The sequence below is a fragment of the Lepidochelys kempii genome, chromosome 13 (genome assembly GCF_965140285.1).
Source record: "Lepidochelys kempii isolate rLepKem1 chromosome 13, rLepKem1.hap1, whole genome shotgun sequence".
In the NCBI taxonomy this organism is placed as follows: Eukaryota; Metazoa; Chordata; order Testudines; family Cheloniidae; genus Lepidochelys; species Lepidochelys kempii.
Window position 1 is genome coordinate 27,262,542 of NC_136392.1, and position 27,788 is coordinate 27,290,329.

Below are 27,788 nucleotides of genomic sequence, written 5' to 3' on the forward strand. Positions count from 1 at the left end.
TAAATTTAACAACTGATTCTAGCGAACCAGTGCGAACTGGCTCCAGCTCACCACTGGTTGGGGGTAACAGCCTCATGTGTAGGGATGAAGAGGGGACTGGCCTGGTATGACAAGAGTCACCTCTTCAAAATGCCCTTCCAGCCAGACACTCTCCACAGTGCAACCATCTCTGATTTCCCCCATCTGACTGTTCTCACCACCAGGCTGGTACCTCCTAGGGCATCATCTGCTGATGTGGAACATCTGACCCACATCCTCACCCTGAATGCCTTCTCCGCATAAGCCCCTTTTAGCCGTAATACCAGGCCCACTGTTCCCTCTAAGCTGTACGCGTGGGCATGCACACACAGATCCTAAACTCCGCACAGACGGCGAAACACTGCACACACAACAATTTGCACAGAAATTTTTTGAGCACACGGCCTGTCAAAAATTAGAGGTAACATTGACCAGGCCTGTGCTTAATTCTAAGGGAGGGTAGATACCAATGATGGCTTTGATGACATTTGTATCCTGATATTTTTTATGCTATTGGAATTCTTTTAAAAAATGTATGTTCTGAGCATTGCTCTGCGTATAACAAAGCAGCAGCTGATAAGTAGCTGTGCTCTGCCTGTGCCCTATTCCAGCACTGCCTGGTAGTCGGCCCCTATTGATCATTTTCTAATTAAGTACTAAAATGCCTGACACTCCACCCATAAGGTCAGTGGAAGACTATCCTTTGGACTGAATCCTTGCTGGCTGCTTGCCAGCATTACGAGTACACCCATGGACGGCACTAAAGATTTATACACTTCATCTTCTGTCATTTTCTACCCTGGAGGAAGCAAGCTTCTAAATTGAATTATCACAAAGAAATCAATTGCAGATCAAACCTCTGTGAAATTATAATTGCTTTAATGATCTGCAGGCTGGAGTAAAGACAGGGCCAAGACTAGGCATTGTACACTTACTGTTCAATTCATAAAGCTCCTGTTGGGATCAGTCTTTGTTCATGGGGAGTATTAGCGATTTCTAATTATGTGTTAATTTAATCTTCTATTAATTTTCAATTATTGCTATTTTACAGATGCTTCCTTTTTCCTAATGTGACTGCAGTGACAGATACTGAATTCCAAACTGCTCTGCGGCTAGCCGACAAGCAGGCATCTCAGGCATGGTTTTATTTAAGCTTAAATATCTAATTTTGATGAAGACATTCCAGCTGAAAAATACAAAATAAGAAAGAGACACATGAGCCTTTCTGACTCATCCGAAGTGTTATCAGCTGCCGGTTTAGCCTAAAGGCTTAAACCACTTAGGTATAGCATGTTTGTGGAGACTCTCATTAGAATTGACATTTTGACAATGATGGAGAGAAGAAAACCCCTTAAACTCACAACATCTTGAGTAATTTAAAAATAATCACCACCGACCGAACAAAGGCGAACGAGGAGAAATGAAATCGCACTAACCTCTTTCCTTCCTGAAAATATTAGTGAATATCTAAAAATCAAGCTCTCTTTCTCGATTAATTGTGTATGCCCCAAAACCTCAGGCTTTCCTGCATTATGCATTAGGATGAACAGAACTGCCATGGCTGTGACCAAAGCTGGCCTGCTGGATGGAATACAGGAGGTTGTGCAAACGTGTGTGGGTTTAATTCTTGAATTTTACATGCCAGGAATCCTGCTCCTTGGGAAGCAGGCGGCAATAACGCAAAATTGTCTTTACTGTGGCAAGATGGCATGGCGAGAAGAGGCACCTGGATTCAAATGGGTCCAACAGAGGAGGAGCAAGACACATTTCAAAGCCTGTTTGTTTTGGTGCCAGTCATCCCATCTTACTGGCTCCTCTGTGCCTTGGGAGCTGGGCAAAGGGACTGGAGCAGAGTCACAGATCTCACCTAACATGGTCCTGATCCAAACCCCAAGTATGGGCGGTGGGTATAAGAGGCCAGGGAAGGCTAACCTCCCTCTGGACACCTTTGGAGCGCGACCACCGAAAGGGCGCCTGGGCCATGGCTCTGCCCCCACTCTGCCCTGAGGCCCCACTCGTCCTCTTCCCCTGTGGCCCTGCCCGCTCTGCTAGTCTTCCCATCCCCACTCTGCCTCTTCCTGCCGAGGTCCCACCCAGGCTGCTAGTCTTTTCTCCCTCGCTCCGTCTCTTCCCCCTGAGGTCCCGCCCTCGCTCTTTCTTCCGCCAAGGACCCCCCCACCCGCTGCTCACAAGGCAGTGGGTGAGGGGTCTCGGGGGAGGGGACTGAGCAGGAGTAGGGCCTGGAGCAGAGTGGGGGTGGAGCATTGGCAGGACCTTGGGGGAGGAGGCCAAGTGGGGGCAGAGCCGGGGACAGGGCCATGGTGCAGGCACAGTTAATAGAGAGACTCCCCCTGACTTTACTGTTCTTTGGATCAGCCCCTGTGTTGTCATTATTACAATGTTCTTTGTCCACCTTCAGGAAATCACCTTTCATATGAATAAATAAATAGGGCGAGCGAGCTCATTTGTGAGGAGCCTTTGATTTAATCTTTGCCAAGCCAGGAACCAAAGGCAAATGGTTTGTGAAATGTAATTAAGTTCTGCAGCTTATGATTTTCTCCCCTTTAGGAAGTTATTGGGCTTGTTGCAGAAATCGTTTGGTGAAATTTTCCAGCCTGTGCTATACAAGGAGGTCAGACTAGATGATCATAATGGTCCCTCTTGGCCTTAAAAAACTGATGAAGTTTCACCAATGCAGCATTACAGAGTGAATTTTATTGTCCACCCTTTGAAAAACCTCCATGATCTCTGGCAGACTCCCTAACATGCTTAAAACTTTTGCCAACAATTTGCAAAGTGACACAGCAGAAAAGTGAACTAGCCAAGATTTTCAGAAGTGACTGGTGATTGTGGGGGCCTTAATTTTTAGGTGCCCAACTACAGACATTTGAAAGGAAGCCTGATTTTCACAGGGCCTGGTGCTCAGCCCTTTGAGGCAACTCAAAGTGGAAGTTTTCAAAATTGCTAGTCACGCTGGAAAATCTTGGGCAAAGCTTATGAGTTTCACATTCCACATGATTCCTTTTATTAGCACTCAAGTAGAGAATAAGAATGTGTCCTCTGAGGTTTCTAGAAGAGGGTACACATGCATTATTCAGTGTTCAAAAAGAAAGACGGCCAACAGTCTGGCTTTACTCCTTCCTCCCCGTACTGTTCTTTATCAAGCACTTCCTGAAAGTAGAGTAATCTATAGACATTTCCCTGTACATAAGCATACTGTCATAATTCCCTATGGGGAAGATGTTTATCGTAACACCTATCATCTGCTTGACGGGCAGCTACATTCTCAGACACACTATACGCCTGAAAGCATGCAATCCAGGCTTTCCATGAAGGATGCTCCACAATCCATTCTTAGCATTGGAGAACAGCACTGTTTTCCTAAATTGGGGATGTAAAACTATTGAGCGTGCCATTAGACAGGATGTGGGGAAGGAAATTCTTACCTAGGAGACCTTGACACAGATTCAGCTAATGTTTTTCACTAAGGTCACCATTTCATCTGCATTATGAACAGAGGTATAAGGAGGCCAAGGGCCCCGCCAAAGGCCGTACAGTGAGTCCTGCCCTCCAATTATTTTCTCTATCCACTAGGCCACACAAGCTCACTGTAGCTATATAGCGAAACTTGAACCAGGTTGCTCAAGTCACACTCCACCCTGGTTGTCTGCTGATCAGCAGATATATCGATCCCACGCTGTCAGCCTAACCCAAAGCTCACTGAAGGCCGTGGAAAGGCACCCGTTGACTTCAATATGCCCTGGACGAGGCCTACAGTGTTAACGTCATTATCTTTGTGAACAGGCTGGTTCCCTGGCAGTCAGTCACTCAGTTCTCACATCCACACAAGTGCCATTAGGGATCAGAATAAGTGAGTAAGCGTTAGCACGCTAGCCCTTCACTCCTAGCTCTGCCACCAACTTGCCCTATGCCCCAGGGCACATCACTAATGTGATCTGGAGTTCACTAGTCTGTACATGCATGAACTCAATAGCATGTAGTGCTTTCCTAGCATCGGGGATGAGAGGCGTGAGCATTTTCAAAGACTGGCGGCGCTCAGCTGCTGCAAAGTACTTCTCATAACATTCGGGACTTTGATTTTGTTTGCACAGCAGAACATTAATGTAACATGGTGGGTGGAGTCAGTTCTCTGCTCATTCGGCACATGCAACTGCCCCTGAGATTCGTGGCGATTAGGGCCATAATGAGCACAGCATCTGCCCCCTGGACTGAAAGAGACTATTCATGCTTCAGCATGCAAGGTGTACCTTTCCTAGGGACAGCAAGAGCTCAAAGCACTTCCCGCCACAGCCACCAAACTACGGTTGGAAATCTTTGAACTAGCCTCCACTAAAATCCATTTGCTGACATTGCCTTTTCCAGCCTCATAGCCGGATCTATGGCATTCCCTGTTTTACTGCTGGCATAACAGCAAACGAGCGTGTGCACATCATCAGCATAAGAATTAAGATGCCCACACATTGCATAAATGTAACCTCCCTCCTGATTTAGCAGCCACAGGGTGAAGTAGACATGCCATTCAGCAGAAGCAGCACATTTAACTTAAGTAAACCCAATTATCACCAAACAGGATTGGGGCAAAGCACGCTGACAGAAAGCCTAGTCTCTGAATAAGATTGCAAGTGTGCTAAAACAGGGCCTTTTGTTGCCCTCTAGTCACTGATGAGCTGCAGGCAGGTTGCAGGGATTGACATGAATCCCACAGAGCTGGCTTTTGGCCCACAGGAAAAAAAATCTTAGATCTCTCCCTCTCTCTCTTTTTTTTTAAAAAGCAAGTTTCTAGCCTTTGAATCAAATTCTGCAGAAGGCTGCATCAGTGTAATTCGGGGATAAGATCAGTGAAGTTGATGGAGCTACTGCAGAGAGACCCAGGTGTAGTTGAGAGCAGAATTCAGCTCCTTTTCTTTGCAAAGTTAACTTTGAAAACATAAACCACATCACTAAGGCTCCAGGGTGAAATCAGCTGGCCTCCATGTCAGCAGCTGGAGCGTGGAGGAGTCCTACCATTCCCCCAAACACGTGCGCTTATTGGAGTGTCGTCAGCTCTCACATCTCATAATATTTGTTGCGTTTTCTAAAGTTCCAGCTCCTGGAGTCTAGTGATTATGTGAGAACCTCAACTTCCATTTTTACAAAAGGACATTTCTAGTCCTCCCAACTGCAGAGGAAAGTTTGAAAAATACGACCCGGGAGCACCCCAAAAGTTCAGCCACAAAAAGGCAAAGGAAAAGAACCCAAAAGATATTATTTTACGCCAATATCATGATTTTGTCTTATTGATGCATTTTCAGCACTTGGGGTTGGCAATGCTGGGGAATGGGGCAGACAAGAACTGGTTGCACTTGGGATAGGAAGAAGGTGGCAAAACATTATGGAATGAAGGGCTGGTGGGGAGAAGGTGGAATTGATGATGGATTTTGGGAGGAGGGAAGTGTACAGAAGTTTCAGATACCATGATAATGGGTTTGGTATAAAACTTGGATAAATAGATCAAACTGATGGGACTATTTGCAATGGACAGCAAATTCTTCAAGCTTTTTGCGAAGTGAGCTGCTTCCTGGTAATGTGCAGGGTGGGCAGTAAAGTTTTCCCACAGAGCACCACGGTCCTAGGGCTAGAATGACCACATCTGGGCATGAGGGTGGGGCACCCTAGGGACTCTGGGACATGGTCACTTTAACCTGGGTCTGCACGCTGCACACCACAATGAATTACTACCCTCCACTGCACTGCCTCAGCTGCTACGGCTACCAAATAGAGGGATAGATCCAAAGATCCAGTCATTCCCCAGTCCAACCCTCTGCCTACTGAGCAAGAAATAAGCAGGCAAATAGCCCCACTGACTCCTATACCCCTGGACCCAAGCTCTAGGATCAGGGATACAGAGCCTGTGTAAGGATGCAAGGTGGGGAGGTGAGGGGAGTTCTTACTCCTCCTTCATTTCCTATATGGGGACATAATTCAAATCACAACCCAATTTTACAGATTATAGTTAATTGATGCTGAATGCCAGGCCAATGTAGAGATTCCTCTATCTTGTGCTGGGGTTGAACTGGTACTGGCTGGCCCCAGGATCAGGGAGGTGTAAAGTTGGCATAAAGCAGGGTGTAGCTGGACATGAGAATTGGGACCCACATCTCATGAACCCAAGCGATGAAGACGGGGATAAAGTATTGCAGTTATTCGGACCCCAAATGAGGGCCATGTGCTCTGCCACAAGTTTGCAAAATGATGCAAGGGACTGAGATAGTTAGTGGATGCAAATATTTAAATTACCGCTGGGCTCAAGAAGCAGCAGGAAATCTGAAGTTCAAGAGCAACAAGAATTAAAAGTGGAATTTATGCAAACCTACTGTATTTCATGCAGCAGGTAATAAACAGGGAAGAGAAATTGTGGGCAATGAACAAAGCAAAGTGTGCAGGTGAGTTCAAGAGGCAGATTTGTTTCGGGAGAAGGAAGAGATTGAGGGATATGATGAAAAGGCAGGAAAATGGGATTCAAATAAAGGGAGGGAAAGTGAGCGTATTGAGCTTGCTGGCCTTTTCATGTTCTTAAAACTTCTTAGGCTCTTACTACAGTACTTTACCTGTGAAATCATGCCTGGTTGTCATGGAAATTACTGTAACAATGGCACACACACAGGACTGTGACTTCACTGCAGTTATAAAGAATCAGCAAGGGAGAGAACGGGCTGTTTGAGAAATGGCTTGGCCCTGATGTAATTAGGACGTGGTTGTGGCAATAGTGTTAGAAACAGGATTCATTTGATATTGTCATGATCCATTTAGGCAGCACCTCCTCCAACAGGTGGTGCGAGGTCTTTAACCTAAGCTACGCTTGCACTTGGAGCTGAGAGTGATTCCCAGCTCATGGAGACATACTCACACTGGCTCTTAAGAGTAGCAGCACACAGGTCAGCCATCACAAGTGCAAACCTACCTGGATCCTGTGATAGCAGCAGTGTCCCTATGAAACCTTTGCTTTCAATAAGCCGATATTGCAATGTGGAGCCCCTGGCCACCAACACGGGAGCTAGTGTTTCTACTGCACAAACATCACTTCACTGCATTCACCATGCTGAGGTTCTAGACCCAGCTGCCAATGGCCTTCTCAAGTGTGAGAACAATTTCAGAGAATGGGGTCCCCCAATTCACTCCCAACCTTTAGAGTGCCACTCTGTACTGTGAAGAGACTCTGTAAAAATAGCCCCTCCTTACTCAAAAGTAGAACTGGTCAGAAAACAGGCAAAAAATGTCATGAAAACTATTTTCCATTTGTTGATGAAATTTTGTTTTGGATGAATTGTTTTGATCACCAGCCTAATAGGCTCCTGCTGGCTGTTATAAGCAGGTGCAATTTAGAGCAGCCTTAAGATGTGCTAAGTTGTGGGGGGCAGGCTAAGCAGCCCCTGAAAGCCCCAGGAGAAGGGGAAAAGAAAAGAACAATGGTGGAAAGCTGCCAATGCCCCGGGGCACCAAGCACTTCGAGGGGACCTGAGGATGTGTACCAGTGGTGCAAGCTAACAGGTACGGCCAGATATGCCGTATCATTAAGACATTTATTGCCAGTCTGCTACACTGAAAAGACAAATTTTCAGAACCACAGCAGGGCTCTCCCGGGAACCGCAGCGGCAAAAGGAGCAGAATGCAGGGCCGTCCGCAGCTCCCCCAGCAGGGCTGTACTGCCTCCAGCCCTGACCTCAACCCCTCCACGCTGCTGCGTCTCCTGTCTGGGGTCTGTACAGGCCTGCCGGAGCAGAGCGCTGGGGGGTAATACAGCCCTGGTGGCCCCACATTCTGCTCCTTTCGCTGCTGCAGATTAAAATCCACTTGCACCACTGACGTGTACCAAAGCTCCAGAGCACCAAAAAGTTACACACTGTGACCCGCACCCACTTCACACAGTACCGTGTCCTCCCTAGTGGCGGCTGGGTCACATGTAGCTGTTGATAAGCCTGCTACAGCCTCGGTTAACAGTGCTAGAACCTATTAGCTCGAGCTTTGAGATCTAAAGGTTCCAGGTTCAACCCCTGCTGTTAACAATGCATCCGGGGCACAGCAGTTCAACGGGTGGACTGTATGCAAATATTTGTAAGTCGCTAATACCAGAACAAGGACCAAAAAAGACACAACCCCTTTGCACACTCACAAACAGTTGCTGACACAAACACAGAGGGCAGATGGGCACCTAGCTACCTGCCTAGCACGAGGAAATGGAGGTTTCTACAGGTTCAAAAGTGGCAAATGTCCGTTTTCCTAACACAATTAGCAGCACACCAAAGTGGAGACACAAAAGAGGAGACTATAGCTGAAATGTGTTCCCTTGTAGTTCATGGAGCATGATTCACTATACAGAAAGGATACTCTTATGGTTAAAGCACAAGACTAGGTCCCATGAAGACTAGGCACAAGACTAGGTCCCTGCCACAGACCTCCTGTGTGACCTTGTCCAAGTCACTTATCTCTGTGTCTCACTTCCCCATCTGTAAAATGACACTTATTTTCTCCAACCCTTTTCCTGTCTTGTCTATTTAGACTATATGCTGTTTGCAGGAGGTACTCTGATGTGTTTGTGTACATGGGAGGCACATGAACGCCTCCTTTGGGGAGGCTAGCCTCCCGGCCCTGCCCCTTCCACCTGAGGCACCTCTCCAACCCCCTTCTTCTGTCCCCCCTCACCCTCCAGAGCCCTGAGCCCGTCCCCAGCCCCGTTGCAGCTAGAGGAGCCCCGGCCAAACTGCCCCAATTCCCGGCCACCAGCTGGCCTTCCTGACCCCTGGGCTGCGGCCGGCCAGCTGGCCCTAAGCCACCCCCTGGCCTGAGCCACCCCTGGCTGCCAGCCAGCCAGCCAAAGCAGCCAAGCCCCAGCTCCAGGCCACCAACCACAGCAGAGACCCTGCTGGCTTCTGGGGAGAGTGGGAGTCAGGGTGGAGCCTCGGGCCAGGCCGTGGTGACAGCCTGGATTAGGGGAGGCGTATCTTACCCTAGCCTATGCTACTTGCTACCCATGTTTGTATAGTTCCTAACAATGGAGCCCTGGCTCAGCTTGGTCCTTTCAGTGCAATTACAATACTGTGTTATTTGCAGTATTGTTAGCACAGAGCCACATTTTCAAGAGCTCTGCACTCTCAATTTTCAAAAATGTTCAGTCCACAACAGTGATTATTGCAGCATTTATGGCTGGATTTTCTATAGCTACGATCACTGAGGGTGCTGATTTCTTTTGAAAATCTGCCCCTAGGATCTCAGCAATTATGTGTTCCCTTATTCCCAGATCCTTGGTTTAAAGCAGAACACTAATTCCAAATATTTGTAATAATCTGAGTTGCTTTCCAAACCAGATTAAAGGATGAGTCAGAAGTATTCATGATTAGGAGTCCTGATGAATAAACAAGACAATGCAAAATCCTTATTCTCCTCTAAACTTTGAGGCTATTAGCAGCAGCGGAACCTGGCATTATCCCATCATCTTCAATCTAACTCTGAATTTACATAAAAGTAATAAAGTCGTCGCTGAGCAGCAGGAAGGCTCAAGCAGGCTGAATTCTCTTGAAGTTCTAACTTCATCCAAATCATTCTCAAAAGGTGCTTATTGCTACAAAAATATTCATCTTGCCTTGTTTTGATCAAACCAGACAGTCATTGCAGTTCTGGTATGTAAATGCAGGGCAGAGAATGCAGAATTTATATATTTTTATTCCCAGAAAATAAGGATTTTACGCCCTCTGTTTAGCATCAAGTCAGAATAAAACTGAAAAATGTCTTAGCTTCTCTGTTTGCTTTGTAATGGGAATCAGGGGAAAGACTCCTGCCTGACTGCCCTGAGGTCTGAAGTCTTCTGCTTATATGCACAGATCAGGGACAACAGGAGGGTAACCTTCCAGACATCACCCTGCATGTCACTCTATCTTAAATCTTAGAGCTTTATACTTCTGTTCATCACCAGAATATCTGAGCACCCTCCACGTCAAAATCAATAGCAACAGCCAGGTCCCTACTGGACTTCATGGAGATGCTGACACCCTTCCCTTTTGGGGGTCAAAATTCTGCTTGGGTTAAGGTTTGGGGGCATTCTTAAGATTGTATTGATGTCCTCTTTTTTTTTGGTAGAGGTTTAGGGGTAGGAGCTGGCAGTGCCAGGTGGTGCCCCGCCAATGTGCCCTGACCCGAACCTCGAGGGACCATCTGCCTGACAGAGGGAAAGCTAGTCTCCATGCTTATTCAGTTCATTGGCCTCTCTGCTGAGTCTGTCAAAAGATAGCAATTATGAGGATTCCTCAAATGGGGACACCCGTCTATTGAGAATTAGCCATGCAGTTACATATTACCTTTCGAGTACAGTGGGACCAGCAGAGGGGCTCATGCTGGAGTTCTCTCGACACAGGAAGATAGAGGAGAGGTTGCTGCCAGAGGGGTGTTCCATTCTTTATGCCCATTACTGTGCTGTCCAAGCCCCTCCATGGAAGCCTGGAACTCACTTCCCTGCCTTGGCCTGCCAGAAGCTAGGGCCAACACAGTAGTCGAAAGTGTTTAGCTCCTGAACCCACACGCAGCTTGATTTTCAAGAGTGCTGACCATCTGCCAGATCTCACCAAAGTCACTTTATCCTATTGACGTGATTGGCAGCTGCTGACTGCTGAGAACATAGGAAACTCATGCCACTTATATAAGTGCCTAAACATAGATGTAGGAGCCTGTCAGCCCCCAGTTTCAAAAATCAGGGCATGGATGTGTTAACCCTTTGGGCACATCTTTCTTCCCAGGCGTTTGCAGAACGGACAGGTGGGGGAAAGGGAGATGTTGCAGCCATGCTGTCATTACAAATAATTTTTTTGGATGCTTTTGGAGGGCAGCCGATTTTAATAGAAGTACTCACTGCATGGGGCGGTGCCTATTAATATGCTTATACATCAAAGTAAGTGAATATATAGGTCCAGGTATTTCCATACCAGCTGTTCACATACAACAGGACAACAGCTGGTCATGACTTCAGGCAGCACTGCCAACCGAAAATGTTCCAAAATCTTGGGAACTCACGAGATTTGCTTAAGAATCATGAGATTTTAACACAAAATAAACACTGCGTTCTTTTTAGTTTAGTTTCTGAGCCTTTAGGTTGCACTCGGGTCATAATCCCAAGCTTTTCTCCACAACTATGCAGCTAGAAACTTTTATTTCTTTAAATGAAAAAAAGAAAGGTTCTCACATCAACACGACATCAGGAGCTCAGACTTGAAGAAGGCCCCCTAAGGTTATGAGAATCAGCAACACTGACACGGATCACTAATGACATAGAACCAGAAGGGACCTTGAGAGGTCATCTAGTCCAATCCCCTGCACTCAGGGCAGGACTAAGTATTATCTAGACCATTCCTGACAGGTGTTTGTCCAACCTGCTTTTAAAAATCCCCAGTGATGGAGATTCCACCACCTCCCTAGGTGGAGTACAACGGAGGAATTATTTCTCGTGTCTTGCTTACAATACTCCTGCTAATACATCCCAGAATGATGTTTGCTTTTTTTCCAACAGCATTACACTGCTGACTCATATTTAGCTTGTAATCTACTATGACCCCCAGATCCCTTTCCGCAGTACTCCTTCCTAGGCAGCCATTTCCCATTTTGTATGTGTGCAACTGATTGTTCCTTCCTAAATGGAGTACTTTGCATTTGACCTGATTGAATTTCATCCTGTTTCAGACCGTTTCTCCAGTTTGTCCAGATCGTTATGAGTTTTAATCCTATCCTCCAAAGCACTTGCAACCCCTCCCAGCTTGGTATCGTCCTCAAATTTTACAAGTGTACTCTTTATGCCATTATCTAAATCACTGATGAAGATATTGAACAGAACCGGACCCAGAACCGATCCCAGCAGGACCCCACTCCAACATGCCCACTACTCTCTGGGAATGATTTTCCAACCAGTTATGCACCCATGAGCTGGATCAAACTGGTGACCCAGAAGTAAACAGCTCCCTAGGCCACTACTAATCTCCTTGCCTCACCTTTCATCCCAACCAACCTTGCCTTGGGGTGGTGCTCTCTGCAGGAGCCACACACCAAGGGCCTGATCCAACACCCACCAAAGCAATAGGAGTCTTTCAATTGAGTTTAGCTAGTATTACGGCAAATGGGGCATTCTGACTTCACCTTGTGCTCACTTTCCCTACCAGTAAGACCAAACCAGAGGTGCAGGAATGGGTCAGCGAACACAACAGTAGGACAAAGTGGGCTTTACATTTACATGTATAAAGCAACAAAGAATCACAAGCTCCACCAACTGAAATAAAGGCCTTTTATTAAGAGAAAAGAAAGGCAAAAGCATCTGTTAGAAGCAACCCAGAACCCTTTCGTACTTTGCATTGTAAGACTAATCTGATATGACATTGCATCAAACCCTAGTACACAGCTCAGATAAATCTTTCATCAATAAAGCTCATTTTCACAACCTGAAGCACATAGCAATGCCACTGCAGTTCACCTGCAGGTGCTTCTGCTTTAGGGCTCTGTCCTTAAAAACATTCCTTATGGAGTTAGCATGCTAATTCCGTGATTTTTTTTTCCTTCCTTGCACAGAGGAAAGGCTGTCAAGTTTTGTCTTCATAAAGAACCTAACACGCATCTGACCTATATAGAGTGCACAGATGTGAGTGGCCCTTCATAGCACTGCATAGATGTGTGTGCACAAAAATTAAATGTTGCCTACCCGCCTGTTGGAAGTGGGTAAACAGACGTAAATTACCGTCATGAACCCTTAAGTGAAAGCCAACCTGGGAGTCAATCCCACTGCATTCCCGACCTTTTTGTTTGCTTTTCACAGTCCAACCCCATTTGCATAAATAGCTCGAGTGGAGCTTTTATTTCTTTACATACAAATATTCATGTGCAAATGACACGTTCAGAAGTGAGCACATTTGCATTGCTTGGGCACCTTATTGGGCTCAGTTATGGCGTCAGAATGGGACAAGAGCAAATGGATAGTGAAGTCTGTGCTACAGCCAATGCACCTGACGTCTCTCTCCCCACCTCAGCCAGGTAGGAACCCAGCTATTTTTAGGGTCCACTTGTATAGCTGAAGAAAATGCTCTTCTGCAAAATAAAAATGAAGAGGTTTTGAATGTACTAAAAATTCCTCAGCCTGCTCACCTCCCAAGCCTCTGTCCCTAAAGTGCACCATTTCTCCTTGAGATTCAACCTGTTCTGTCACTGTTCCTGTTTATAAGGGTTTAGTAATCCAGTCAGGGAACAGGAAGCATATTATGTGACTTGGGTGGCCAATCACAGGCTGACTACCAAATTCTGAACAACAGAGTAATCTAAGGAGCTGAAAGAGAACTAAAGGCCCAAACTCTTTTAGTTAAAGCTGTTTGTACAATTTAGAATAATGAACAAATTAGCAAATATCAGGAACATGAAAAGAACAAGTTCACTGTTCTAGAGATTATACAAACTATTTATGTTACAGTCGCACCTAAAGGCCCCAGATAAGTTCAGGGCCTACAGTGCTAGACACTGTACAAAACACATAGTAAGAGATAGTCCAAGCCCCAAAGATCTTATAAGCTAAACAGACAAAACATAGAGGGGGAAACCGAGGCACAAAGAGGTGAAATGACTTGCCTCACATCACACTGCAGGTCAGTGGAAGAGCCAGATACAGAACCCAAATAACCCGGAGCCCCAGTTACGTGTCCCACCCACTAGAAAACACCGCCACTCTAAGAGCAGGGAAATTTTGCACCAGATCTCAGTTGTCAAACAATGGGTTAACTCCTTGGAAACCAAACACTAGCATAGTAGTGGTATTTGCAAGACTTAAAGTCTTAAGCTAAATATGGTAAAACACATTCATCCCAGTGAGACTAAGACATTAACTGTGACAGAGAGAGTCTCTTTCCACCTGGCATCCCCAGCAAAAGCACCGGACTTGGAACAGTGGTTTTAGGCATATTTCAAAATATATTTAAAACGTGTGATTGCATGTACTTCTATTACACGTGCACTGAGTTTGCATACTTTCAAAGCAGATGGAGTCTGGGACTGGTGGGGCTGGGGAGAAGTGCAGCTCAGGGTACACAATGGTGCATAAGGAAACTTGGGATTTATTCCCGGCTCTGCTCGGGACCTGCTCTGTGCCCTTGAGCAACAGACATTGCATCCGATGAAGTGAGCTATAGCTCACGAAAGCTTATGCTCAAATAAATCTGTTAGTCTCTAAGGTGCCACAAGTCCTCCTTTTCTTTTTGCAGACATTCCCTCTGTTTCCCCTCCCATTCTTTGGCCATTTGGACTGTATAACGATGAGGATAGCTGACATGGACTAGGGTTCTTATGAAGTACTCCTCTAGCTCTCTTCCCCCAGGGTGGGGGAGGTGAGACACTGGCTTTCCTAACCAGACAGCTTCATTCTTATTCTTATGCAAAAAAACAACAACAAAAAAACCACATTGGAAATAAAGGAGGCTTCTCAGGAAGAACAGCAATACAAACAAGCTAATGAGTTTGCATTCATTGTGTCAGCTTGTTTTCATTCCACTAGCTAGAGAAACTCCCTTTGTTAGTTGCAAGGAGACCTCTGAGTTGGCATAAAAGGAGAGTGAAGCTCTAGCACAGGAAAAACAAACATCTGCTTTCTCCATTTCCACACTCGATTGAAACTTAGTTAAAAAACAGCATTCAGAAGCAGAGTGCTTTCCTCACTGCAGTCAGCGACAGAGGGCGTCTCTCCATCGCTGTTCATTTGTTCACATGGAGACAGAAGCCTCCATCAAGTAAGCTAACAGCATCCCAGTACATCAGAAGTGTTGAAAAACTTCCGCAGGCATTTTATTAAGTGACATTTATTCATATGACTATTTTACTGTATATACATACACACTACAACATTTGCTGCAATCACTCGAATTTCCCTATTTGCATCACTGACCCAGAAAAATTTCAGATTTGTGGAGCCACTTGCTAAACCAAGAAGAATATTCCTCCTCATTCCCTGCCCTAAATTGCTGTGTAATGTTGCGTGCGTAACTGAGTTTGGCCCCACGGCAGGCTGCGTTTTTGGCATTAGACATAGCAATCTGATTGGACGCATAGTTTGTTCAGCCCTTCATGAGCCTGCTAGATGAGGAGCATCGAGTAAATACAAGATGTTATCCTATCATAACAGTAAGAAGGATGGCCTAGTTGTTAAGATACTGGACTAGGATACATGGATTCAAATCCTTGGTTATCTACAGGCTTTCTGGGGGACCATGGGCAAGTCACTTAACCGACTAAGGGTATGTCAACACAGCAAAGAAAAACCAGCAGCAGGCCCAGGCCTACTGATTCAGGCTCACGTTGCTTGGGCTGTGGGGTTGTTTCATTGCAGTGTAGACTTCCGGGCTTGGGCTGGAACCCGAGCTCTGGGACTTTCCCACCTCACAGGGTCCGAGAGCCTTGGCTCCAAACTGAGCCCAGGCGACATGGACACAGTAGTGAAACAGCCCCACAGCTCGAGCCTCAAGTCAACTGTCACGGGCCAGCCACAAGTGTCCAGTTGCTGTGTAGACATACCCCAGTGCCTTAGTTTGCCAGGTATAAAATGGGGCTAATACAGTATTTTGCCTATGCCCCAAGAGTATAGGTTAAAAATCCATTCATTATGAGGTGACGAGTGCTGTATTTTTTCCTTAGATGTTAGCAGCTTGTTAGACAGACCTGCTAGAGTGACACAAAGCCGGACATCAGCGTTAACAACTGTAAACCTGAACTAGAGAAGGCAATGCAGATAAAGTATGGAATGACAATAAAAGTATGGAAACATTCTTAACATAGCCTTCATTTACCATTCATGTTATTCACTTTAGCCCCTTGCTTGGAGTCCTTCAATTGGGTAATTCCCTGTATATTTTCAGAGGTGCAGTAGCTCTTGTCTCATAAGATCTGGTATTCTGAGACATACTGTAGAGGAACAAGTACGAGCAAGTATCTGAATAATGAAATCAGTGATGCACTCCCTGGGCTGACCACTGCTTAGAAATCACGTATCAGTTGATGACTGTATGCATTCTCTTGCTCTGTAGCATTTATTAGGGATTAGAATTAGTGTGTTAGAAAAATATCTGCATACCTAAGGAAGCAGCCAGAAATAAAATGTCAGGTAATGGCTTATTAATACTTGTTCCAAGTAAGACTACAGCTTCCGGGCTTGCCTCCCTTGAATTAGCTACACTCAAGTCTACCTTCAGTATGCTGGAGCAGTGCCACTCCACTGGCTTATTCTGTATATGTAAAAATGATGCCTTGCTGCCTTTATACACACAGAGGCTAGATGGGGAGCTGTGTTCCCTCTAGGATCATACCCCAGGCCACCACCATAGCATCACAATGTTCTCAAATGGGGAAATGGAAGATAGAGATGCAGCAAGTACCCTCCACCAACCATACCACTATTAAATTGTGGTGCTAACATTTATTGGTTCTGGGCATCAGACTCAGCTATGGCATTCCTCCCACTGCTAAATATTACTTTATGGTGCCCTCACTCTTGTGTCAAACGGAAAGGACAAATAGAAGGGGACTGTTGTCCCCTTACTAAAACTCAGTGGGGATGTTCTGGTCGGCTAGCTCCCAATACCAAAAGAAAGGGGAAGGGTCGATGGGAAATCAGGACCCTGAGACTGACAGTCCCCAGGAACAATGGGGCGAGGCCAGTGCTCCAGGTCAGCCTGATTGACAGGGCAGGCAGGCAGGCTAATCAGGGAGTCAGGAGGCCAGGGGGGTCCCGTCCTCCCTGTGAGCTGGAATTGCCTGGGTCAGACAGAGTGGGGCCGAGCCAAGGAGAAAGCAGGGCCCTGAGCTGAGCTGGGGAGCAGAGGGGCCAGAAAAGCAGCCCAGGGAGCAGAGCCACAGAAGTAGCCCACAGAGCAGATCTGTGCTGGGGGCAAAGCTGCAGCACCCAGAGCCAGAGAGGCCAGAGCAGCAGCCCAGGGAGCTGGAGGCAGAGCAGCAGCAGCAGGCGGGCTGAGGCAGAGTGGAGCTGGACCTGAGACAGGCTGGAGCTGGAGCCTGATACAGTGAGCAGCTGAGAAGAGCCAGGAGGACCCTGGGCAGCGGGTCCAGTGCAGGGAGACGCCCCAGCCAAGAGGCCCTGCAGGCTAGACTTGGATGGGGATGGGGCGGAGGCGATGCTGGGAAGAAAGGCCCTGCCACTTAAAGCCTGAGGCCAGCGCCAGAGCAAGTGACCGACCCGCAGCAGCCCCGCAGCACAGCCAGGGCCTGAGGAGGAGGCCTGGGACGTGGAAGGGAAGTTCAGTCTGTTACTCACATTCCAGAGATAGCTGGTTGTGACCTCCCAGTGCCACAGAGCAGGGTGACGTGTTTTCCTTTAACCTTTCCCATTTTTTTTTAAATTGATTGCTGTTTAATAAATTGTATTTGCTTTGAACTCTATGTAATGATCAGTGGGTCAATCATCCGGTGCAGAGAGAGCAGCCCGGACTGGGGACACCCGAGTCCCTGCCCTAAGTGACCACAACAAGGTTGGGGGTTGAGCCTGCCAGGAATCCTGGGCCCAGCCTTGTTGGGGTTACCAGGACTCTGACATACAGGAGAGTGGAAGGGAAGCCCTTGAGGTCAGGCAAGCCTCTGGGTAAAGGTAGTGGGAGCGAGGACTCAGATCCTTTTGCTAGCCCATTTCATCGGGGTAGTGTATAAGCCAGGAAAGTTCCCCACAATAGCAGGACCATTCCCCTGCTTACACAAAGGCTCATCTGTTGCAGTATGGGAAGAGCCAGCCATTTGTAGACGGGACCCAGTGCAGTGGTTCAAGCACTTAGAGTTTGCATTTTTTATCATCATGAAAGCAAATGGCACTTTGGTGCCTCGTTTTTTTGTTTTCATTACACCCCTGCTTGCTTTTGGGCCTGGCCTCAAAGCCTGTCTGTGTAAAGAGAGCATTGGAGGGCACTGATGAGGGTTACAAGCAAACAGCCGGAGTAGAGGCTACCCCTGATTTATGCTTCAGATGAAAGAGCTCCACCCACCTGTGAGTATACAGGGCCTGTTCATTTTGGAAAAGAGGTATTTTAAGGTTCATTTTGTAACATTTGCTGACAGAACAAAGAGGAAGGACCGCAAAAGATGATCAATGCTTAGCTCTGTATGAAAAGTGATTCGATAAGCTGCAGAAAATAAACAAGTAATCAGGGCCCAGGAGCCTGGATAAAAGCTGACAGAGGAATTGCATTTTTTCCTAAGCAAATATTACCCAGCTAATGGCTGGGCTCAGAAAGGTCCCAGTTCTTTGAGGAGAGGCAAGAGTTCAGCGACCCTCATGCCTGTGGGGCAAGACACCAGCTTTAATACCTTTTGTGGAACTATTATAATGAAAAGTTTATAAACCCTCTGTCCCCTGACACCACTAGGGGCAGTTCTGCTTCCAGAAGGAAATAAGCTACTAATAAGTTAATAAATATACCCTATGGAAAGATTATTTACACCACATTTAAATTATTGGAGAACACCTTCTTTTGACAGGTTTCAGAGTAGCAGCCGTGTTAGTCTGTATTCGCAAAAAGAAAAGGAGGACTTGTGGCACCTTAGAGACTAACCAATTTATTTGAGCATAAGCTTTCATGAGCTACAGCTCACTTTTTTTGCTTCACTATATGAGACCTTTCCATTCCCATTTAAGATGGAAACCAAAACACGATCACTTTTGATGTTTCTTTCAGTGATTGTTCATGTGTTTTTGATGTTGTACAATTGAATATTCAATTCATACCAAACTCTTTTGGTGACATTTTACTATCACACACTTCTCTCAGCTGTTTCTTGCATTCAGTTAATAGAGAGAGGATTACATGAGGTAAATGGGGGGTGCCTGCTGTATAGGTTGATCAGAGGGCCTTTTTGAACAATGATCATTGAAAAAGTTGCAGCTCCAGGGTTTAGTTTCAGGGCTTAGGACAGTGATCCTACCATAAGAACCAACGGGGCTCCATATGGGCACAGGAGTCTGCTCATGGAGGTCTCTTGGCAAGATCAGACCTTTAGCCTCCATTACAGGTGCTGGTAGTATTCACCCCAGCTAACTTTTAGAATAGACCATATGTGCTGGCAATACCTTCAAGGCCCACTTGTGCAATGGTGCTACTCGTGTCAGTAAGGCTCACCAACATAAGTAGGGGATGCACAGTCAGGTCCTAAATTCTAATAGCAAGATCCATGGTCAAATCAAGTTTAACTTAACTTTGAACTATTACAGAGGAGCCAAACAAGCTTCTACAAACTGGAGTTTTTGCATGGATCACAGCAGCTTTGTGTTCCTTTTATAACATCTGACGAAGTGAGGTACATCTGACGAAGTGGGTATTCACGCACGAAAGCTTATGCTACAATACGTCTGCTAGTCTACAAGGTGCCACTGGACTCTTTGCCCCTTTTGTAACACACGCCCTGCCACAATCCAAAAGCCACAAGCAGATACTCCCTTGTAACCAAACAACCTCATACAGACACAGCGATACCTGTCTGACGCAGCCCATCTGAAGCCTGGCCTCCAGCAGTGACATTAGCATTCAGGCTAAGCAGTATTGGTAGTTCTGGAATATCATTCTAGGAGGGACTTCTAAGATTTCCACCCATCCCATGGCAACACCAAAGAACCCACCACTTCTGAAGCATCTCCACTGTGCTTCAGGACATCCTGGTTAGGAACAAATTCACTTCCCCCATAGGCTTCCATCAGGCAGCACTCCTTCTTAATTAGCTCTTGCGTCAGTCACCCCCATCTTCATATCCTCTTGCCTGGGCTGTTCTAATTAGGTCTACCTTGAGGCAGGCAAGTCCAGGTTGAGTGCAGGAGCTAACAGGAGCGCAACAAACCCTAGCTGTCAGGTGAAAGCCAAGGATCTGGTTGCTGTATATACAGCCCTAAATGGTCTAAATACAAATCTCTTTAGGACTGCTCCAGCACAGGGTATGATCTGAGCTTCTCTGGATCACGAGAAATTGATACGTGAAGGGAACACTTGGCAGAGCTTTGTCAGACCCGGGCCCACGCCTCTGGAATTCACTCCCTGTGGAAATATAACTGAGTGCAGAACTAGAAGGAGATGGAGATGAACTTTTCTGTCCAGACCCTTCCAAATCCTGCTTTCCCAAAGGGCTAGCAAACCTGAAGTCAGCAGGCAAGCCTGGGATTTGAGCTTCTCTTAGTTAGATCGTGAAGGTCTCATCTTAAGTCTTGTAAAGCATCCATGTACAAAAGCATCTAGATACCAGGATGATGGGCATTAGTAACAACAGCTTCTGCCCATGCTCCCCCATGCTAGAAGACATGTGCCTGGCTCCAAGGAATTGGTTATGTAATCAACTTTTTTTTTTTTTTAAGAAAAAAACCCCAATTCTGACTGTATACGTCTGGCTTCATATATGGGTTCCCATCACCGTTATATGTATTGACGCTGACATTTACTCTGGCAGGAGATTTTACTATTCACCCTCATGTCCATGCTTAATTCTTTTACTGAAAGGCAGGACTCCACTTGGAACAATTTGACGCATCTCTTCTTAATATAAGAAGTGGCACAGTGTAAAGGCTGGGTCTAGCTACTGTTTGGGTTTTGATACTGGAGGAGCTGGACCTGAACTTGCTAGTATCCTCACCCTTGTTCATTTTTCCTTCTTATAGCTCCCTACAGTAGCAGTCTGAGACATATACACTGTTATCCTTACCATAGTGTAGTAGAGAGCCCAAGCTGTCTGCTGGGGAAAGCATCTGAATGATGAAGCAGCACCCCTGTCAGTTTCTAATCTCCTGTGGTACCAGCATATGCTGAGTTGATGCTGCAGATTTCAATAAGAGACTATTTGTATTAGGCAGGGAGAGAGACACATAGCCCAAAGGTCTCCATGCCATTTAACTTGCTCCTATTTTCTAAAAAACAAATGCCATTCACTTTCCTTTGATTTTAAACAAAGATCTTTTTGAAGAAAAGAAGGCAACTCATGCAATATCTCTAGTAAACCCTTCCAAAGGAGAAGAACAGATGCACTAGAGGAACAAGGAAGCTGTTTGTAGCACTGGGGAACCTGGGTTCTAAATCCTAGTTTTAGGGTAGGAGTCAAGAGCTACAATATCAGGCTCAAAGCAGAACCAGTCCTGCTCCCTGTAATGTCAATAGCAGAACTCCCAGTGACTTCCATGGGAGGCAAGACTGAACCCAATATGCTTCAGCATTTCTCCTTTGTGGGACAGAGGAGAAACAGCCATCTCCTTTTAGGCCATCATTCAGTTTCTGACTCTTCTAAAGAGCGGCTTGGAAATGGTTCTGGCCTGTGCTTTTCAAGAAAAGGAAGAGACAAGCCCTTTTGAGTGGAAATAGCAGCTGCAGAAATTCATTTGATCCCTGTGCAGACAGACACGTCCAACACAAAGATTCTGGACTGAAAGACACAAGTGTCCTGATAAGATCAGTAATGAAGAGGATTGTCATTTTGAGTCCGCGTGGCAGAGTTGGGGGCTGAGCCTCCTCTGTCTGTGTAACTCTTGTTTGGTTCAAATATGACTCGTGCTGCCCTGAACAGGGTGTCCCACTAATTAGCATCCTCTGTCTGTTCAAGCAGGACTGTTTATAGTGAAAAATATATATGCACAGTTAAGGAAGAGCAGCCTTGGAGAATGAGTTTGTTTTAGAACTTGACCTCTGCAGTATTATAACCTCCTTTGTAATTTCACTAATGAGGTGGCTTTGAAGGGTTGTATTTATGCCCCTTTAATGCTATCACAACCTATCTAATATTGCTAATCCAGAGAATGAGTTTTTGGGCTCTCTGAAGCAGTAACCTGTCCTCAGCTTTCGCCTCATTATTAAAATTGAAATAGTTATCTCTGATGCTCCTAGTACTTGACTTTTATTAAAAACACAGATAATTTCTCTCATCCATTGTTAAGATCCTACAGAGCTCAGATCCAGCTTTACAGTCTTCATATACATGGTCTATTCACCGGTTGCAGGGCTTGACCCGATCAAAGTCAACAGAAAAAGTCCCATTCACTTCACGGCCTCTGGATCCTGCTCACCGACGAACAGAAACAGGATACTAAGGATGACTGGCTTAGGTTGCATGGAGCAGATGAAGATATAAGAAAGGTTCGTGAATTTCTGAAAAAGTTGAAGGGCTTTTTGCAATTGGCATGAATGTTCCTCATTTGTAGAAGAATGGAGGGTTACCTAGAATGTGCACAGTAAACAGTTCTCCTTTGTCCCACTTCATATCATTATAATCCTTTGCTTGAAGATCTCAGTTTCTGATCCTAACAGGTAGCCCACCCGTAAAAACAATCTTACATTCACGTATTAAGTCTGTAGAACGCCAGCAAGTTGCTCTTAAGTCAGTCTCTGCACTCATGTCACCTCAGTCCCATCTTCTGTAAAGTATGTATAATTACATTTACATCAGCGATGCAGCTACCAGAAATCTGACCCTCTAAATCAATATACACCTCTGAGTCATAGGAACTAGATACTCTCACTCGCCTGAATTCCTTACAAATAAGAAACTGGTACTGGTGGGGGGAGGAGGAAACAGACAGTTCAAGCTGTGCCAAGGAACAGTGCTGCATTCTTGGGCAACAGCAAAATCAACTTAATCACAAATGACAACTTCTGAAAACCTTCTTTGGATTTATCCCTTGCATTTTTCTAGGCCAGCTTGAAAACAAAAGCTTTGTCCTCTTCTTAAAATGCAATGGCCTCAGGCATTCTAAAAAAGTGACATAACTCAGGTCTGAAAAATGCCTATTGGCTTTCAGATTCTCCTAAGAGCCTCTCTTTACTATTCAGCTTGATTCAGATCAGCATGAATTCTACTGATTAACCTTCCGCTAAGAATATAAATCTGAAAAGTATAGATTTAGGATGATATTTTAACTAGCTCATTAAAACTTTATAGTTATGAAAAAATAGCTTGTTATTTGCTTGAAACATTTTCCTTTTCCCCCTTAGTATGTTATGAATTTATAAACCATTTGCTGGGACATTTTATCCTAAAGTTAGCTCTGTTCAGCTCATTATTTCAGTTTTTCCCCCCCAGCATGTATTACTTGCTAGACATATTCAGTCTTTCCATCGTTACTTCCTAGTTTCAAATCAAACAATGTCTTCAGACTAGCTTTCAATTGAAGCCTGACCCCAGAGACACACATTTTAATTCTGAAATAAATTCCTTTTGTGTTTTTCCAAACAATAGAATGCAACCCTGTCCAGAGTAACACATAAGGGAATGACGTAGCGGGGGACAGGAAGAGATTCGGATCTCTTCAAATGAAGCTCAGCCATCTCCAATATGCATAACTAACATTTTGGAAAATTCTACAATAGCTTTAGCATATCAAGGAGCTTCTGAGATTTTACATCCAGAGGCCTTTCCCTTTGACTAGATATAAAATTCTAGGCCTGAAAGTTACAGAACACAAAGTTACAGCCATCAATACAGAACACAAATCAAAGAAAGTTCTGCTGCTTTTACTTAATAATTTGGTGCATGGGTAGCTAAAGAGTCTCCTGGTGCTGAGAATGTTTTATTTTTTGAGGGACTGTGTCTTATTTCACACAAGCCAGTCTCCATTTGTTGAGAGACTTAATCCTCCCCTTACAATCTGTAAGTAAGGCATTCTTCCACAATCACTGCCTATTATCTGCCTTTTCTAAAGAAAGTGGTTCTTAGAGACACACCTTCTTTGCTTTGCCATTTCCTTAAAATCCATTGACAATGTTATCTTGACAGTCAGAGCCAACATACAGGCAATCTTTCATTGGCACAGCACTGAGAACTAAATGAATACCTGTCTTACTATATTCACTTCATGAAGAAAGGTCTTCGGTTCAAACAAGCCTAATTCTGCTGCTTAAAAAAAAAAAAAAAATAGCCTTAAAAACTTCCAGGAATAATCAGTGTGACAAGTGGCCATTAGAATCTCTTACTACCTACTCCAAAGAGCCTTTTTTCTTTTTACACTGCTTTGGTGCAACAGTGTCTAGATTTTGGTCACACAACATGTGCATCTTAGTCATCCCCCCCCCCCCCCAGGGGTGAAAGAGAAATCTCAGTTAAAAGATGCAAAAAATTCTACATTGCTTAGAAGCTCCTCCTGCATCTGCTTTCTTTAGTCCAATGACATGAAACTTTTTCCCAAATAAAATTAGACCCAAATCATAAGAAACAGCAAAATGAAATGATACAAAAACCCAACTGAACGTCCCACCCCCGAAACTGACAGATCCTAAACCACCAAATTGACTATCTGAGATGGATCACCCGGCCCCCAGCTGTAACAGGGGAAGATGGGCTAGACTTGAGGGATTTAGCTCCTTAGCAAATACAGGTCTGAGCCCCTGCACTGCTCTCTCCCACTCAAGAGACCACTGTCATACAGATGTCTCCCATAACAGCTCCTCCTGGGCACCACACACTGTTATAGGCGATTGATTAGCACGCTTATGGCGCCTACTCACAAAAGGCAAGTCAATAATAACCTGTTTAATATGAAACAGCATGCATCCAGCCTCAGGAGCTGTCAAATGCAGCTTTAAAGCCCTCCATCCTTTAAAGTTCAAAGAGGAGAGCTACCAAGCATGGAGAGACTGCAGGGAAGTGGGAAAGCCTCAGTTTGAAGCTCAGTGCAACCTTCTGAGAAGTAAGCTTAAACCATCTACAGTTCTCCCTTTACTGCAAAAGTTGGCTTAGTTTACAGAAGGTCATCAGACATGGAAGAGATCAGACGTGGGAATATCTTTATAAATAGGCATAGTTTCTCTCTAATCTGGTTTCCTCTTAAACAAATGGAGTCCAACACAAATAGCCAAGCCTTTGAGAGCGCAATTTTGTATGAAAAGTGGATTTTTGTTTATAGTCTCCAATGGCCATTGAAATTGCCACTACAGATATAGCAGTGGCAACCTGTCAGCTTCAAGTATTGTATGTTAGAAAACTACCACTTAAAAAACAAAACAGAAAAAGTGTTTTTAACAATAACAGGCAAAAGATTTATTTCAAGCCCCCATTTGCTACAAAGAAAGCACTTTTGTTCAGGTGTGGTTCAAGTTGACATGGGATTTGATTAGTGCATTCAGTCTATTCAGTCAGCACAAAGCATCTTAAATAAGTTCCAACAGGCACAATAGTAATCTTAGCCGCAGAGAGCACAGGGTTTAAATTTTACAAGAGCGATAAAATAACCTGTTATCATTTCACTCACTACTACTTTTCCAAACAGCACCCCTGATTGCAATAACGGATAGAAGTGTTCTTTTGAACATAACAAGCAAACCCAGCAGCAAAGATACATGACAAAAAAACACAGACACACCTGGGTCGATATATTTCCATCAGTATAGCGCTGAGACACAGGGAATGGTATGGCATCCAATCAGAACTGGTTTATTGTTTCCCTCATAGTGGATTAAGGTAGAAAAGGTTTTATCCCACACTCTGCAGGTGAAATCTGGGCCCCTTTCAAGTCAATGGGTGCTTTGCCATTGACTTCAGTGGGGCCAGGATTTCACCCGGATAGTTTCTGAAACATGAAAGTTTCTTATCCGCCAGCCTACCGCTGTTGATGCCTCTGTCCTCTTTCCCCCTTCCTGTTCTTCCCGCATTACTAGACAGGTCAAAAACCTTGAGTCAGGTCAATACTCCCAAGAAAATCACTTCCAAACAACAGTTTAAAAAAAAAAAAAAAAAGAGGGGAGGGGGAATTCTCATTTCCTTCAACACATCCATTTTTTAAAATATCTTCCAAGAAGATTCTATGTATTTTTGCAAGACCCAAGGCTGTAATATATTCAAGAAAAAAAAAAAAGGGGGGGGGCAACACAAAAATTTAAAAGTTAAGAGAAAGAAGAAACCACACACAGCATTCAAACATTGGCACCTGCAACAAGGACAAATGCCTCTGAAAACAGAGCAGGGCAGTGCTTAAAACAAACCCACTTTCAAAACAGACTTTTTAAAAGAGGGAGCATATTTCATTTTTAAAAAGGAAAATAAGAGGGATCAAAGGAAGGAAAAATTAGCGGGTGCGTCAGAAAGCGAGTTTAATTGCTACATCTCACACTGTAAGTGGCAGAAACAAAGAGACAGAAAGGGTCTGATTTAATAGAAAAAAAATCCCATACACCTTTTATTGGAAAAATGTTTTTAAAAATCAGGATTAATTTACTAAAAGAAAAAGACTCAGGAGGGAGGGGGGGGGAAGCAGCCCAAGAAGAAAGAAGAAGAAAAAAAAATACTCACCAAGCAAGAAAATGTCAGAGGTAAAAATGTCAAAGAAGAAGTGAGTGAGTGAGAAAGGGGAGGAGGAAAGAGTGAAAGCCAGCACAGCACACACACAGAAAAGCAGCAGCAGCCCTAGCTACTGCTGCCCGTCCAAGCCAGCGCCTGTCCTCAACTCTAGGGCGCTGCGAAGACACTGACAGCAGCAGCGCTCAGTCCAGCAGCTGAGAGCCCTCCCAGCTGCACGTACCATTGCCGAAGCCAGGGAGGGGGAGAAAAAAAGCCCTCCCCCCACGGTCTCATCTCCTCTGCCCCGCGGAGATGCTGCGAAGCAGCCAGTGGGTGCATAGCTTGGGGGTTACACGGCTTCACAAGCCCCTGTCCCCGGGAGGGTCTGAGTGTTCCCAGTTTCTGGGAGTGGAGAAGCCTCTCTCCCCCAGGCTGCTGATGGAAAAGGCCAGCTCCTGGAGGTAGCAAATGTGGGAGAGGGAGGAAGCCCAGAGGAGGGGTCTGGCAGCTGAGGCTTAGTGCTAATCTCTGCTTGCTTGCATCCCAGATGTGAGCCCCTTCAGTGAGCAATGTAATCACAGTGGGATCTCCTGCTGGACTGCCCTGCACTTGCTGTGGGTGGCAATGGTTGGATCCTTGCAAGAAGGGATTGGCTTGCTCCTCAGAGGAGAGGGCTGGTTAGCAGTGTGGGGCGCCCAGCAGAGCAGGCATGCTGCAGGGAAGAGACACAGCTCAGCCCACGTAGCCTGGAACTCCCCTATGGCAGAGAGGGGAACCTCGGTTCCATCCATGCGTCCTAATGCGCACCATGCACTGCTGGCTGTAGGGTCTGATCCAGAGAGCCCTTACTCACTTGAGCAGTTCTCTTTACGGTAGTAGCTTGGCTGAAATGAAGGGGACTTCTCGCGTGAGCAAGGACTACTGAAATGAGTATGGGTTTGCAGGATCAAGCGCATGGTGAACAGACTAAAATGGGCCCAGTGGTGCAAACTTTACTCACCCAAGTAATTTAGGAAAATGGTAATTGCCAGATTGGATCAGACCCAGGCTCGATCTAGCCCAGTATTTGGTCTCTGACAGGGGTCAGCACCTATGTTGCAGAAGGTGGCGCAGAAAGTATGAAAAAGCACAATTACAGAATTATCTGCCTACAGGGGATAATTTCTTATCTCTTCTCAGCTACACCTTGACTTATGACCTGAAGAATGAGGGTTTATATCCCTTTTATGTTTAAAGTAAACATAAAAGTATGTTTTATGTGTAAAGTAATGGTAGCTGGCCAATAGGCGTGGCAGAATTTGCTTTTGATTTTTGTTATAATTTTGACAGTATCTTGGTGTTTAAGCTTTGTTATTTTCATCAGTTTAAATCTTCAGAGTTTTGGGAAATTATGGGAGACAGACAATTATTTCATGATCGTAGATGTTGAGATTCAATAAATTGTGGCTTTGTAACAGTTAAAACACAAATGATCAACATCA

General features: G+C 45.2%; 1 protein-coding gene across 6 annotated transcripts in view; it reads right to left on the reverse strand.

Annotated features, from left to right (window-relative positions):
* The window catches only part of RALY (RALY heterogeneous nuclear ribonucleoprotein), a 277,650-nt gene extending 251,052 nt beyond the window's left edge, over positions 1-26,598 (reverse strand). For 3 of the 6 annotated variants that reach the window (XM_073309892.2, XM_073309890.2, XM_073309888.2), the window contains exon 1: positions 26,320-26,598. The gene's annotated coding sequence lies outside the window, so the exon portion shown is untranslated. Of the gene's footprint in view, positions 1-25,393; positions 25,772-26,319 lie in introns of those variants that run through there. The other 3 variants (XM_073309891.2, XM_073309893.2, XM_073309889.2) reach the window with 3 other exon arrangements.
* Positions 26,599-27,788: the final 1,190 nt, after the last annotated feature.